This window comes from Arachis duranensis, chromosome 3 (genome assembly GCF_000817695.3).
Source record: "Arachis duranensis cultivar V14167 chromosome 3, aradu.V14167.gnm2.J7QH, whole genome shotgun sequence".
NCBI classification, from domain to species: domain Eukaryota; kingdom Viridiplantae; phylum Streptophyta; class Magnoliopsida; order Fabales; family Fabaceae; genus Arachis; species Arachis duranensis.
The window spans coordinates 21,001,122-21,017,955 of NC_029774.3; positions in this window are offsets into that span (position 1 = coordinate 21,001,122).

Consider the following 16,834-nt stretch of genomic DNA (forward strand, 5'->3'; position numbering starts at 1 on the left):
CACTTTTAGTTAAAGTCCTTAAGTTGGACATTTGATGAGCCTCCTGTTATGGTGGCTTGTGCTTGAATTCATCCAGGAATCTCCACCAATGTTTAGAATGCCAGCATCCTCTGGGGTCCCAAACAAGGTACGTAAAGCCCTTAGGTGAGTTCAAACAGGCTTCAAGGCTCCCGGGGTATTCAATGTCGGAACAGACTCCAGGATCCCAAACTTTTCTTCTACACCCGTCTTTGTCTTGATCTGCATTTGTCCAAACGGGTGATGAGCAATTTGAATTCTCACTGCAGTGACCAAACAGCTTCCGAGACCCATACAATTGAGCTTGACACCAATCCTTGCACCTCAATTTGAAGTGTGAAACCTCATTGAATCTCGCATACCAGTTTTGAGTGCGAGTCATTTCCCTTTTACACTTGAAGCCGCAAAGAGCTCTAAGCTGGCCATCTGTTTCAAGTAAACCATATTCAAGTGGAAAAGTAAAGATAAAAGCTAAGGATTTTACCCACTTGAAGTTTGTATTGGGCGGTAACGGCCTTGGGATAGGTGTTTCCAGTGGTTTTGCAAGCTCTACTCCCTTGTGGTCTCTGCGAATTCCTCCACTTCTTTGCAAACTCTTCAATTTTAACCATGTCTTGATCAAAGTCTTCGATATCTTCCTCATCACTTGAGTCATAATTGGGAGGTTGAGAAAAGTCTACATCTGCATTATCTTCGTATTCACTTGGGGAAGATTCTTCTGTTTCAAAGAATTCACTTGCAGATGCAAGTTCATTACTAGGGGAACCTGACTTGTGATTATCATCATCAAGGAAACATGCGTCTTGGGTTATTCCGTCCAGTTCTTCATAAGATACCTACTTTGGGGGTTGTGCACTATTCTCCTTAGCATCAATTGTAACGTCCTCGACGGAATTTTCTGCCACTCTGGATTTTCATGGGGGTTCAGTGTCTCCTAAGTCTTCAATCAACTCTTCTTCTTCTTCTATAATGACAACTTCCTCTACTTGTTCTAGTATGAAGTCATGTTCTGTATTGTCTACTAGAGTTTCTAGTATCTCCTTCATGCTACGTTCTTCATTATATTCTCCATATGAAGTCATGGGGATTCCTTGAGTGTCCGAACGTCTGGAAGATAATTGATTTATTGCTTGCTCCAGTTGATGAAGGGTTGCATGAAATTGATCTACTAATTCTTTGAAGCGAACCTGTGATTCTTGGCTTGATGGATGTGGACATGGTACATAGGGAAGTGGTGGTTCTTGGGAGTCCAATTGGGGTGGATAAGGATCATATGGCGGTGAATGGTGAAAATGAGCTTGTGCGTGTGGTGGTTCGAAGCTATGTTGAGAGGATGGTCTATAAGCACAGGGTGGGATTTGTTGATAATTACAAGTGGGTCCACCATATCTATCAGTTTGGCATGCATTGTAGAACGGTCCTTGTCCATGATATCTAGGAAGGTGTTATTGCCTAAAGGGTTAATCACATCCTCTTGGCTCCATCCATCTTTGATTGCTTAGACCGTGATGCATATTCCTGTTATAGCTTCCATTCCTTTCAACAAAATTAAAACCAAACTCAAAGCGAGAGGGGTGAGAACTCATAGTAGCTATTAGAAATAAGAAGGGAAAACAAAAACAAATAAACACGTGAAAGAAAAATATTTACAATAACCAATAATAAGGCACACGTTTGTAATTTCCCAGCAACGGCGCCATTTTGAAGAACGAAACTCTCGCGCGATCTTGAATTTTCACAAATAAATTCTCGTTGTAAGTATAGCTTCTAGACTGACAAGAATTTCTTTCTTACAAAAATTTTTGTTTGTCACTTAAGCAAACCCAATAAAATTGATAACCGAGTATTCAAACCTCGGGTCGTCTTCTCAAGGAATTGCAGGGAGGTGTGTTTATTATTGGTTATGAAAAAAGATATTTTATTCTGGGTTTTTGAAATAAGAAACAAGTAATGTAAAATAACAAGTCATTAAAATAATAATTAATAAAGCTCTTGGCAAGGTATGAGAATTGGAATTCCTATCCTAGTTATCCTTATCAGATGTGATGAGAATTGGGTTTTTAATCCCACTTAGTTATCCCTTATTAAATAAAGGAAAGTCAATTGGACTAATTGAATTGATCCTTAAGTCCTAGTCAACTTTTAGAGCGATCCAAATCAGTTAGCAATTACCAATTTCAACCACTGCTGAGTTTGACAACTCAAGTATTACCAATTACTTAACCAAAGCCAAAAGGGAAGAAAATCTACTCGAATGAAAATAATTTGGATAAAGCGAAAGCATCAATAACATAAATTAGAGAAAACAATCATAAGTCTGAAATACCTTAATGTGTATTAATTAAGAAAATCAATCCTAACATGGAAAAGTTCATAAGCTAAATTGAGAAAATAAAAAAAGGAATATTGAACCTATGATTGAAGAACATGAAATTCTAATCCTAATCCTAATCCTAAGAGAGAGGAGAGAACCTTTCTCTCTAAAAACTACATCTAAATCCTAAAACTGTGTATGAATGTATGTTCTGATGATGTCCCTGATTAATGGATGGATTTCCCAATTTATAGCCTTTAATATGTGTTCTCTGGGCTTGGATCTGGATCAAAATGCGGCCCAAAATCATCTTCAGCGCATTCTGTAATTTTTACAGATCGCGCAGGTCACGCGTCTGCATGGGTCACGCGGTCGCGTCATTTGGAGTTTTTCTCTTCCACGCGGTCGCGTCCGCGTCAGTTGTGTTTTGCGAGAGTCACGCGTTTGCGTCATCCATGCGCTCGCGTCGATGCTCTTTGTGCTAAGCACGCGTCCGCATCGTCCACGCATTCGCGTCGCTGCCAGTTTCTTCAAAAACTCCATTTTGTGCTTTCTTTCTATTTTTGTATGTTTTCTTTCCATCCTCTAAGTCATTCATGCCCTATAAAGCCTGAAAGTACTCAACACACAAATCACGGCATCGAATGGTAATAAAGGATAATTAAATTTAATATTTTTAAAACATAGGAAACATGTTTTCTCATATATCATAAAACAAGGAAGGAATAGTAAAATCATGCAATTTACATGAATAAGTAGGTGAAGATTTGATAAGAACACTCAATTTAAGCACAAGATGAATCATAAAAGAGGGGTTTATCAATGCTACTAGTTTTGCTAAATCCGAGCGTAGCTTTGCCCTTTTGTTGTCCAGAGTTGAAAGCTCTTCAACTTGTTTGAATTTGTCAAACTAGACTTTCTCGAGTTGTTTCTCATATTCTTCTCGTTTGGTCTCAATGGAAACAATCTCTTGAATAAGGTGTTGTTGTTTTTTGTTGAGCAGTTGCTAGAGGTTTGGCTATATTAGCTCGTCTCTGACGCACTTTGGCAAGCTTTTCATTAATTAGAGCTAGTTCCGCTTCGAGTTTCACTTCTTCTTTGTCATAAAAAGCTTGGATGAGAATAGCATGAGAAATTCTCAAATCAAATTCCTCACGAGAAGCCTGGATTGGTTGAAGGGCTGCAATACAACTTTTTATATTAGATTTAATCTTGGCTTCTTCAGTTTCATTTTTCTGGTATTGAAATTGAAAAGCTACGCTTTCGTTGAGAAGTTGTTTGAATTCTTGAATTGAGGCAAAATATGGGATTTTAGCTGGGAGTTCCAGAGTATAATTTAAAAGATCAGATATGAGTTGATTGAGAATTGTATCATTATCCCATGTGGCAGGTGGATGATCCAAAAGCTTTATGAGTGATCGAAGATGTTCTCGAGTATCAGCACTCAATTCGAATGAAAGCCTGGATGTCGAAGACTGTGGGAGTGTTGGAACAGGTACAGGTACTTCATCCTCTTGAATAACTTGATTGAGTACAGAAATCAAGTTAGCCAATGTGGCACTTGGAGGTGTGGTAGAGGCGCCCGAATTTCTGGATCCTGGTCCGGGAGGAGTTTAAAATCCAGTTTGTGGAGCAGGACTGGAGAAACCTTGAGGTGTTTCCAAGACTCTGGATCAAGGAGAGTCTGAATTACTAGTCTCAACAACTCTAGAAACAGAGTCAGAGTCAGGGGCTGCTCGGCCATCAACAGAATGTGCAACCTGATTGTTTGGAGAACTTGACTCGAGTATCTGAGTCTCTATTGGAGAATGTTGTGAAGGATCTTTCGTCAGATCAACCACTTGTGTTACATGGGGACGTGGAAAAATAGTCTGAAGTGGTTGAGTAGACTCTGTGGCTTGGATAGAATCATGGGATGTGGGTGTCTTTGATCATAATGCTGTTGCAAGGTTGGTTGATTAGATGTCAAAAGAGATGGAACTGAATGAGCAGCAGCGGTATACTGGTATGAAAGGTACACAATTATGAGAGTGTTACCTAGATGGATGTTGGCTTTTTAATTAATTGCGGACCGGGATCTGAATAAGCAGTATCTTCTGCGTGAGAGGAGATAGAAGGGATATCTTTTGTGGTTTGCTCACTTCCATCAGAACTCTCACTTGATGGTGGTAATCGTAGCTGATAAAATTCAAAGTTAAAAGATGGTTAGGTAAATACAATTTTCAGAATGTTTTGAGTTATGATATGTAGATATAAATGGAGGTGATTACCCTTCTGGAAGTCTTGGTTGGAGTCCTTCGAATTTTGTGTGGTGGCTGTCGGGTAATGTTAGCTTTTCTCTTGTGAGTTCTTTTTAGGGAGCTTTCTGCAGTAGGGGCTGTTCGAATAACATTTTGTTGAATTTCTTCTAAGGTACGAGTATACCTTGAATAGTAAGCAGTCCACCATTCGAAGTAAGATTTGGTGATGTAAAAACTTCAGTTATAAACCAAGAAGTTGAAATGTTCCATGCGTCGTTGGTTCTTTAAGAGGAAAGTGTTGAAGTCTTCTTGAGAAGTTAAAGTGAGGTGGCAGAATGGGTCACCATTTCGAGGTAATAGTGTTAGGATTGCTTGAGAAAATCCCAGTTGCCTGGCTATTAAATGAGGAGCATACAGGGTTACTTTGAATCTTTCTTTTTTGTGTTGGGGCAGCCCTGTAGGAATTACTTGGATAGCTAACAAGTTTGCCCAATTCCGATTTGCAAGCTTATTTTCTTCGTTGTTGTTGGGGAAGAGTAGTCGATCAAGCCAGGCCGGACCATGATTTTGGCGCAGAAAAGGGGAACATTTGAGATTTTTGTTGTCAAAGTCTTTGCAAGACTGAAAGAGAGAGAAAACTGCCCAGGATCGGTCCTCATCCGATTGGGTGTCCGGGAAATTGGGTTTATACTAAGCCAATCCTAAGCCTTCGATGTATTGCTTGTCAGTACCACCACTTCCAGGTGTTATCATAAACTTTTCGAAAATGGCATTAAGCCACAATTGGAGAAGCCATAGGGGGCCACCTGTACTGATTATACTGTTATCCCGAAGGTAATGGAAAAATTGACCAAGTTCTTCATAAATGTGCCCTAGAAGGAGCTTGGCCAAATTAAGAACCTTTCCTTTATGAAGCAGAGCAACCAAAGGAAGAAAAAGTTTTGACATTTGAACGCTTCGAGAACAGAAGAGGATTACGTTCAACCAAGAAAATAAAAAGGCTACATGTTCATTATCTGTAACCTCAGTGCCTTCTGCACCCATGCTGTGGGCAATAAAATCACTATAAGAATTGGTTAGGATAACACTGTACTGGCGCTCAGCTTTCAAGTCAGGGGTACAGTCAGGAGAACTTATTGGAAGCCCGGTGATAGCAGCTATGTCTAAAAAAGACATTCCAATCATTCCACAAGGAAGGTGGAAGTTGTTGGTTGTCCTATTCCAGAAACAGGTCACAGCGCCAATCATCCAAGGAAATGTTGCAGGTGAGAAATGGGAAAGTTTTAGTAGTTCTTGTATTCTCAAAAATCCCCAGTCAGCAGTTTTTGTGGGCTCGAGACGTTGGTACCAGGCTATGAAATCAAACCCTCGAGGGTTAATTTTTGGATTATTCCTGAAAGGTTTTTGGTTAATGAAATAGGAAATGTTGAAAGCTTGGTTGATTAATAGATCTTCCCCTTCAATACTAGGGAAGAAAAGAAGTCTCTTGTTCGCCTTTTCTAGGGATTCAATTGGCCCTAAGAAACAATGAGTATCTGCTCCCACTGTAAAAGGGATCAAGATTCTAGTTTCCTTAGTTTGAAGTTGAGGATCCTCAATGACTTCATCATGAACTTGATTCAAAATGCGAAGGGCTAGTGGTGATGGAGGTGCCACTGCAGGGCCTTTGCCCTTGTCTTGGGTAGCAGTGTGAGAAGAGGAACCATCCATTGTTGAACAAAGAGGAAGAAAACTAAAGGTTGACATTTTTGTAAAGAAGTTTTTGTTTTTATGAAAAGAGGATTCAAAGAGCAATGAGTTCTAAAAGATTTGAATAAGGGTGAGGTCAATGAATTTAAAGTGTTGCTATAACCGTTACTTTGGAAGGAATGCGAATAGAGGTAACTTCGCAAGGAAAATGAAGTAGTAGAGAAAGAAAGCGTAAATTTCGGGAGACGTGTCGAGTGGGTCAGTATTAATGGGGACTTAAAATGATAATTATTACTGATTTATGAATTTGAGATTTAAGTTTGGATTAAGTGTTTCATCTTTTGAAAGAGTTGTCAAATGTAAACACATTAATCCAAGGGGACAATTTGTTGATCGAAAAATGTTTTCGATAGAAGTAAGTTAATTCAGAGAACGGTAGAGACAGTTTCTCGAAAGAATGTATGCGTGAGCGTGGGGTTGAAGGTGATCGACGCGAATTCGATTATAATTGATTTATTAATCGGATGGACTTAATCGAATAGGACATTCGAAATGGGTAATCGAATAACACATTCGAATGAGTGATCGAACAGTTATGGTAACGGAGAAGTTAAAGGCATTCATCACGCGAGGAATTTATGGAAAACGTGCGCAGCCAAGAGGCGGGAACGGTTACCAAGGAGAAGGCATTCAAGGCCATGATTTTTGTAGTTAATTGTTAGTTACTTAATGCAGATTATAAATATTAGGAAGTATGAAGGAATAAGGGTTGAAACTTTGCTTCAGAAAAATACTCAAGCACACTCATATCCCAACGAATTTTTGAGTCTGCAATCGAGTTTATTTTCTGTAGGGTTCCTTCCATGTTTTTATCTATTCAATTTACCTTTTCTGTAAACTTTATCTTTCAAGTAAATTTATTTTCCAAGTGTTCTTTATCTTTATTGTCTAATTTACATTTCTGCATTTAAGATTTTCATGCCAAAGTCCTTTGACACAATCGAAGGTATTTTACTGTTTTATTTTAATTTCAATGCAAACCTTTTCATTTTCAGTTTGTTTCTTTTTTGAAAACTTTACTTTTGTGTTTATTCCCAATTCCCATCTAATCGAAGATGCTTTGATGCACTTTTAGAAAATTGGTACCTGCAAAGAGGAGTAGGAATTGCTTTCCTCGGCCCGGGAGAACTAGGTAGAGGAGGTTTAACTGGGACCTGTGACGATCCCTCACCGGCCACCTTGACCGAGATGTTCAGAGCAGCAGTTGCCTTCTTTGCCCTTTTGAAGGCCTTCATGGAGTCACTATTCTTTGACATCTCTGCAAATACAAAACTAGCCACAACAAAGAATTACAAAAATGATAAGAGGAAGAAAAAGGAAAACAAGTATGGAAACAAGTCAGACAAATACCCAAAACAGCCCGAACCAAGGACGGGTCATTCAAAAATCTCTTTGTGTCAAGATGGGGTGGTTTCCCCCAGAGATCCTCAAGAACAACTACAAAAGCGCACTCGACATCATCAAGCATCTCCCAAGTATAGCGAGACACTCTTACATCCTTCTACCACTCTAGAGGGAAAGAGGGCTCGTCATTTTCGTAAAGAAAAATGGGGCGGGCCCCCTCAACAGCTCGAACTCTAAAGAAGTAATTCTTGAAGTCCTTAAAGGACTCATCATACATCAAGTAAATGAAAAGAGTTTGAGAGGGTGTTACATTTAATTCTCGGCAGAGAAGCTGAAAAATTTTAATAAAATCCCAAGAATTTGGGTGAAGTTGGGATGGAGCAATGTTACACGACCACAACAGGTCGGTCTCAAAAGCAGTAAAAAGAAAGGAAACATTCAACTGACTGAAGAAGTATTCATAAGCATAAAAGAAGGGACGCTCTCCCTCAACAGAAGTCGGAAAGCAGACTCTCTCATCAGAATCAGGAGCAACAAGCTCGTAATCCTCCTCACGGGCATTGTTACCACAAATCCTATGGCGCTTCCTCAGTTTTGTGCAAAACTCAGCATCCACAACAGAAACACACAACAAAACAAGGGAGTCCAGCTAATCGAACATCCCCTCGGGAACTCTGGAAGACATCTCTACAATGTTATTGCGAGTAGACATGAGGCCAACTAATCCTACAAGTAAGAAAAGAAGATGGGGTTACTAAAAACATCTCGTACAAGGGAGAAAATAACTCAATACGATACAGGCGAAACAAACAGAAAAGAAAAACCCCAAGACTCAAACCAAAAGTCTTGGGGCATCCTTTGGAGGCAATAATTAAGTAAGGTTTCTAGGAAAATCTACAGCTCCTACCCCATCATTTCTCAAGCAAGAAAAAGACTTCAAATAAAGCAAACATTTTCAGAAAGCATAAGCCATTACAGTCTACCAAGCAAAAAGCATTCCCGAACATCAAAGCACGCCAAGCAGAGACTATTAAAGATGCAACCTTTTTTCAAGATCAGACAAAAGCAACCTTCAAATAAACGAGGAACAGACGTGGACAAGCGGTATCAAGAATAGAAACAACAAAAAAATATGCAAAGCCCTAAAGGCATCCAGCAAAAGCAAAAAGGACCATGCAGAAGATAGAAAAACTCTCAGAAAGCACAATGAAAACAAAAAGATCCAAACTTTTTTGGTAGGGAGGATCAAAATCAAAACCTCATCACAAATCCAAAATCAAAGAGAAAGCACGAAATGGGACTAACCTGGAGACGGAAAGAGCTTCGAAAAAAAGTGCAGGAACGGAAGTTGCCCAGGAAACCGCCAAGCGACACCGCAAACGCTAGGAAGCAGAAGCACAAGCGAAAGACAGAGAGCGAAGAGAGAAGAGGAAAAATTTGCGAAGAGGTTACCAGGAAAATAAAAGGAGAGAAACCGTTTTCTGAGTTTTCAAAATCAAGAGCAAAGAGCCTAGGGGAAACGGGGCAATTAATGCTCAAATTAAAGAAGGCATTAAACCTTCGCATGTTCCCAAAAAAGCACCGATATAAAAGTGCGCGTCTTTTAGAGGAAACGTTCTACATTCAAAGCTGCTACAAAAAGAATCAACAAAATGCTTGAGTTCGGCTTCACCAAAGAAAGACCGAAGTCAAGGACTCGGCCTCAAACAAGAAGACCGAGCTCAATCAGGGGCACTGTTTATACCCTGGGTCGAGCTGTCCGACCCGGAATGTTCTACAGACAAAGCGACCGACCTCTTCAGGTCAGGACAACCCGACCTCTTCTCAAAGAGCTCGGCCTAGTCACAGGAAAGCCCAAACAAAGGGCCCAAATAGAGGAACACGTCCCAAATCCAAGGGAAGCCCAAGCGCATAGAGATAAAGGCGGTTCCTTTAAAGATGAGCTCACTTAAAGATAAGATAAAGATAAATATAAGATAACTAACTTGTCTTATCCACAGGAGGCCACATCTCACCATTATAAATACGCTGGAGTACCCATGTATAACTCATACTCTGATTCTACTCAATACCTGCTTAATACCCTTGCTAACTTAAGCATCGGAGTCCCTTGCAGGTACCCCCCACCCTCCGGGAACGAAGGATCAACACCATCACCAGGTCCAACAAGTCGGACACACCAGCTCCGGCCGCTATACACCTGTCGGATACGTCGGCTCCGACCAACACAGAAGATCTCTACCGAGATCGACCTACAGTTTCAGGTAACCCTCGAAACAGTTTCGCTCCCAAATCACTAGATATCGAACCACTATCGATTTGCTAAAAATCGACAAAACACTATGTAAATAAAAAATATTTTTATATTTATTATATTGTTATATACTATATATATTTATTAAAAATAATATTAATAAATATCATATAATTATAAAAGAATAATTATATTGTAATTAATAAAAATATTTAATATTTTTATTTATACATATTTAATAATGTTTATATTACTAATTATGAATAATTAAAAATAGAGTAAAGTATTGTTTTTGTCTCCAACGTTTGGGATAAGTCTCAAAGTTGTCCCTAACGTTTGAATCGTCCTATTAAGTCCCTAACGTTTCAAAATTGACTCAATGTTGTCCTGCCGTTAGGAATCTATTAATGGAATTGACGGCAGGACAAAATTGAGACGATTTTGAAACGTTAGGGACTTAAATAGGACCAAAACAATAAGTAGAAGCACAGTACTGTATCCCACAGCCTTCGCCAACCTTACCTCCATGCGATCCATCGTCACCGTCTACCTAACCTCCTCAGCACCAGACAAACACAGTTAATGCAAGCAAGTAAAACATAAGTAGAAGCATATGAAGCAAGTAGTTCAAGTAAGCAAATAGGCATGTTATACAATTAGGCAAACTCACGTAATCAAAACAAACAAGCACATAAAAGATGCATATGATGAATGCCTATCCTATTGTCTCGTGATATCACTTGTCGGTCCATAAATGCCAACCCGACACATCCTTTCGGATGTCGCTTTTCTACCGCACCCACGAATATAGTGTCGGGCACACTCTATTGACCAATGGATACAGTACCGGGCACTCTCTATTCACCCACGGATATAGTGTCGGGCACACTTGCATGCATAACCCAAGGATATAGTGCATGACACACTCTTGCAGCAGAAAAGATTATCAATCATAGTTCAATCTCAGGGACATAATACCCGGCTCATTCTCATACTTAACCCAAGGATACAGTGCCTGACACACTCTCATTATTCAACAAGATCATCATTCCTCTTGGAATCATCAACTCATCATAACCATCATCAATTCATTACTTCCCTTCCGGGCTCATTAGTTCATCGACTTCTCAATTCACTATCAACAGTCACCCTATGCACCACTTTTCCTTCTCTCTCAACTAACTCATCCGCAATACACCCAAAAACCTAAGCCTCTATTCTCTAACTTTTCATAATAAACATCAACTAAATACCTTATCTTATTTTCCATATTTCCATACTCGAAAGTAGGCCCAAAAGCTTTAAAATGGTGTTATAGAAGCTTACAACCTTGTTGGGAAGGTGAAATAGTTGAAAGTAAAGTTTAAAATTGTGAAACAGGACGTGTGCGCCCGCACAGGGGTGTGCGTGCGTACACCCAGGAAGATTTTGAAAGTGTGTATACGCACAGGGGTGTGCGTACACACAGGTACTAAAATTTATAAAGTCTGTTCACTCGCACAAGCTGTGCGAGCGGCCCCAACAAATGACCCTTCCCGACTTGTGTATGTGCACAGGTCGTAATACTTCATTGGTGTGCACGCGCACAACCTATGCTGGCACTGCCACCAAAGCCCTCTCCCCTGCCTGTGCGTACACACAGGTCTATGCATCCACACAGAATAATATTTTTGCAGGGTTGTGTGTACGCACAAGGCTGTGCGTCCGCAAATATTAGAAAATCCTGAAATTCTGCAACTTTGCAGAATTTCAAATTTTTAATACCAACTTTGAATGATCATAACTTCCTCTACAAAATTCCAAATTTTACAAACTTTATATCGATTTAAAGGGTTTCCAAAGATCTTTAATTCTAGATAAATTTCATCAGATTTTGAAAGTCGAGGCAAAATTTATCATCAGACAAAATTCACCAAAATCTACTTTTACCAGAGCCTCAAAACTCCAATTTTTCCAAAATTCACAATTCAAAACCAAACCAGCCACAACCCAAGCATTACCAAAACAACATAAAAGTCCCTACCCTTCCTTTTCCAACACAACCATTCATAATTCCAATTACACTACTCAATACCATCAAATTCCTTACTCATCAACATCAAAAACCATCATAAATAATCTCTAACCAACATCAAACATCAACAACTACTTCAAATCCTCATCACTTAACCTCAACATTATCAATCATTGTTCACATTCATATTACCATACTCAACATACACACTCACCAATATCAATCAATATCACAATTTATTATTAGCACCAACAACATCAATATTACTCATGAACCTTTATAATCATTAAATACCAACAACATCATTACTCATCATCAATCCTTATATACCAACAACCTCATCAACAACACTAATCATCAATACTCATTAACACCATTATTCCCAATAATCATCCTCAACCCTAATAATCCAATACAACCCACAATTATCATCAATTCACAAATAAAAAATTCGTACACCAACAGCATTCCATCCTATCTTAGGGTCAACTAGTCTAAGTGTCCATGAACATTACATATTACATAAAGAAAATCGAAATCATATCTTGGCCGATTCCCAAATGCACCAAATACCAAAACGAAGCCACCAATCTTGATTCAAAGCCTCAACCAACACCAACAAACACCAAGGCTCACACTAACAACACATATATCATCAAAATTAAAACCTAAGATATAAAAAATAACTAAACACAAGGGTTTAGTAAAACCTTATCTTACCCAACATAATTAGGGGTAAAATCTAACATTTACCTGCTACTAGAGATCACTTAAATAAGCAAAACCACAAAACTTGCTCAAGAACTAAACCCAAAACGCGCAGAAAACTAGGGCAGCAAAATGGGAGTTGAGCTTCGAGTTCTTACCAGGTTTACTTAGATAGAAACGTAGAGTTCGACAAGAGTTTCACGTGGCCGCAAACGGCTCGTCAATCGCAGATCCGTAGCTCAAGTTATGGCTCCCGGAAGGTGGAGGTGAATAGTGTCACCCCCTTCCTTCTCCCTTCTCTCAAAACCGCGTGTCTCCCTCTCTTTAGGGCTGAAAAATGAGTTCAAATCTCATTAAATGAGTTCATATATGTTGGACCTTGGGCCCAGTTTGGCCCCGGTCCAACCCGTTAGCATTTTTTGTCTGTTTTATCCACTTTGAGCCAAAATTTTTAAGATTAGTGTCTGGTTTTTAATTCTAAATTATTTTTCTCATTTCAAAATAATAAATCAATTTTCTAAATATTATTTTCCAAAAGACACAATACTGGACAGACTAGAGCCGGTACTGCTGGCTCAAGTGACAATACGCATTTTTACAAAAACTTTCTAAAAAAGATACATTTTCCAACTCAAAAAAATTCACTGAAATCAAATGTCACATTTTTATTTTCAAATTAAAACTTCTAAATTTTGAATTTATTCCGGACACTAAAATTATTTTATTAAAACGGTTTTACACGAAAACGCGGGTTCTTACATTTCATATAGCAACCATAATATAGACTTTGGTTACTTCAACATCTCTCTTCTCAAGACTTTTATCTAACTTTTCAAGGGCATGGATGCCACTGGTGTCTATGTCAATAACGGCTGCACAAAGAACATAAATTATAAGTTAGTTAATGCTTATAGAAAACTAACAAACTAGAACAATATGTTCTTGCTAGACATAAAAATTAGGCAAAAACCAAGGTAGAGAATAGAGACACTCATGTGACATTTTAACAATAAAAAACTAGATTCTTGTTTGGTAGTCTCCTACCTTGTTATTCTTCATCGATCAACCATCTTAGTATCATGGAAAAGTGAGATCACATCACTTTCAAATGCCACCTGAAAAATGTTAGAGTAGATTAGGAAGCAGAAACTTGAGCAAGTACTAGAGTTTTGTGAAGTAAATGAACTTATAAGAGAAAATTAATTGAAGTCACATACAAAGGGCAAGAAGGAGTCTTGACAATGTTTTAGGGAGCACATTGCAAATTATTCCTATGCCACTGTCACTTATGCCAGATCTGTGATGAAGGATAATCATTAGAATATGATCCAGAAGTGTAAGAAAATTGAAGGGGGAAGGGGGAAGGAAAACTACAATTAAATATTGTATTGAGTTTTACTGTATATTTTTGTATACATTGAGTTTCATCCGAAACTTGTTAACAAGGTGAATGAACTAAAGTAGGTACGATACATACCCACTGAGATCAAGCAATTCTAAATTAGGGTAGCTAGAAGCAATAGCAACAACCGATGCATCAGTAATTTCAGATCTGAGAATAAGAGAAAGCATTCGCAGCCCCCTAACGATTCCACATTTAATGAATTCTAATAAGTTCACCAATCAAATGGATTTTGTATCACACATCAACTTATCATAACAAAATAGAAGAAAAACAAAACTGAAATGTTCATTGAATTTATGACAAATAGGCCTGACATAGCATGTTTATCATGTTGGACAAGAGCCTGGAATTTTAGATATGTAAATTGAGGTTGGGAATAAATTAAGGTTTGATTCCAAAGTCTTCATTGCAAATTTCATGATCTTTGTGTGTGAATGTTACATACAGGTTACGCTTTTATAGTTATTATATAATTCAGTTTCATTTCATATACATCCTTTGACATGCCACATAAATTGGAAGTAGGAGGTCTTCCATCCGGAACTTGTAGATGTTTGATGCTTGCACAATATGTATGAACAAGTAGATGTAAAAAATTTGGAATATTGTGATTAAAACTTCTATGTGAACAAAATTTGTTAATCATAGTCGAAAAATGGAGTTCAAGATTACAAACCTCAATCGAGCAGTTGTAAGAGCAAGCACAACATCATGAGAAAGCCTCAAAGCAGCTTATATGTATATTCTGCAATCTTAAAAGATTTCTGCCCAATCCTTCAATCATAGTTATTAGATCAATACTATCATTTTCTTGTCGAAAAAATTCCAACGAAATCTCTCTCAACTGGGGACAGTTAAATACCTAACATTTCAAAGCAATTGTTAGTAACTAAAGTTCCCTCTCAATGCCTGCTCAGTTCTATCAATCTAAAATTTGATCACACCATACAATATCAAGAGGAGAAAGAAAAGGTAACAATCACCCTTTTAGAAAGAGAGTACAGATCTGACAACCAAAGGGTAGTAAGACTAGCCGAACAGAGGACAAAGCCACCCAGGTTAGAAAACCATTCGTCTTGAGGCATTTGAGAAAATTCTAGTTTTCTCCTATGCTTAATGACTACCAAAAAAGATGAAACTCGGTGTATTTTAAATAAAAAAATAAAAGAAAAATCCTAGATTATCAAAGCAATTATTTTAGCACCAAAATAACCACTGATAACCTTGGATCATCAAAGTAATGGAAAAAAAACTTTGTACATGCTAAAAAATAAGCACAATCATAGATTCTCATTTAACCAAAACAAAAATAAAATATCATCTAAATCATTTATGTTACTGAACTTACCCATAATCACACACCTTCATAAAAAATAATGAGTCATTACAGATATCAGGAAAACTACTCTTTTCTTTTCCAAGTATAGCTTTAAGCACTTTCCAAATAGAGATTAACAAGAAAAAAATTTTTAGCACCCAAAATCTCATTAAAAAAATAAGGACTTCATCATTTTCATCTAACTCTTCAAAATCAGCATTTAAATCAAGTGGCAAATTCAAGATATTTAATCTATTGAATATAAAATATGGAGAGAAAAATTACTCCTCAAATCACCTTTAATTGCTTTAAGTTAATTGAAATGTAACTTTCGGTGTTCAATCAATTGACAAATACAAGAATCCAAATAAAAAGGTGAATAAGAAACGAAGACCCGAGTAAAGAAAAAGAAGAAAGGAGAAGACCTGAGATTGTGGTAAGGGCGATGAGGCTAGCAGCGACGGAGGCCGAAGGTGACTGTTGCAAGAAACTCGTGCAGCTGCAGCAAATTTGAACCACGGATAGAACATATTTGGCTGAAGAAAGGAAGCAGGGGAGCACCGTTTTGGGGTCAGGGGCCAGCAGAAGCTCATGGAGTAAGGGTTTGTGTTAACAAGATTTAGGGTGCTCATGGAGCACCTTTATGCTTGTAATCTCGAAAATTCTCGATTTAGTGAACAATTCTAAAATCAAATCGAGAAAACCAAAAAGAAAATAAAACAAAATTGAAAGACGGATTTTTTGGTTACTGATAATCTAAACCAAGAAGCTGAGCAGACCTAAGGATGGGACCAGAAGAAGTAGGGAGCAGACTGGCGATGGACCCACCAGCAAGGGAAAACGCAATGCAACTGGTACTGATGAGCGGAGGTGCACAGTGGCAAGGATTCGTGCGCAGAGGTGCGTTCTGCGCCTCTGCTCCCATTTGTGTTTGCCCAAGGAACAAAAGAAGGAAATCTGCTGATTCTTCACTATATATACCAAAAACGATTGAATTGTGGCGATTTTTACTGAACAACTGCTATCCAACATAGTATCGCAGCTGAAGCCAAACCGCAGCTCAAAACCGACGCGATTCTACCAATTTGCGGCAAATTCGAACACATAGGCTAATTTCTAGCCGCTATCCTTCGCTTTTCTTGTAGTATATCTACTTTGATTTGTTCTTTTTATTGTAAATATTTGGAGTAATGTGTGATATTCTCATTTCTTAGAAAGACACTTAAATCTGGAAGTTGCAAGGAGAATGGTACTGTGAATACGAATAATGATGATAAAGTCTCATCTCTATATTATCTACAAATACAATTTATTGATCATTTTCTTTTATTTGAACATTAGAGTCAAGCTGCTTTTCTCTCTTAGCCTTCAATGAGCAACTCACTATTTTTGTCTTCCTTTTTCAAAGTATCCATTACTGTCTTTTTCAAATTGTATCAGGAGATATAATAGTCATTCAATCCCTCACTA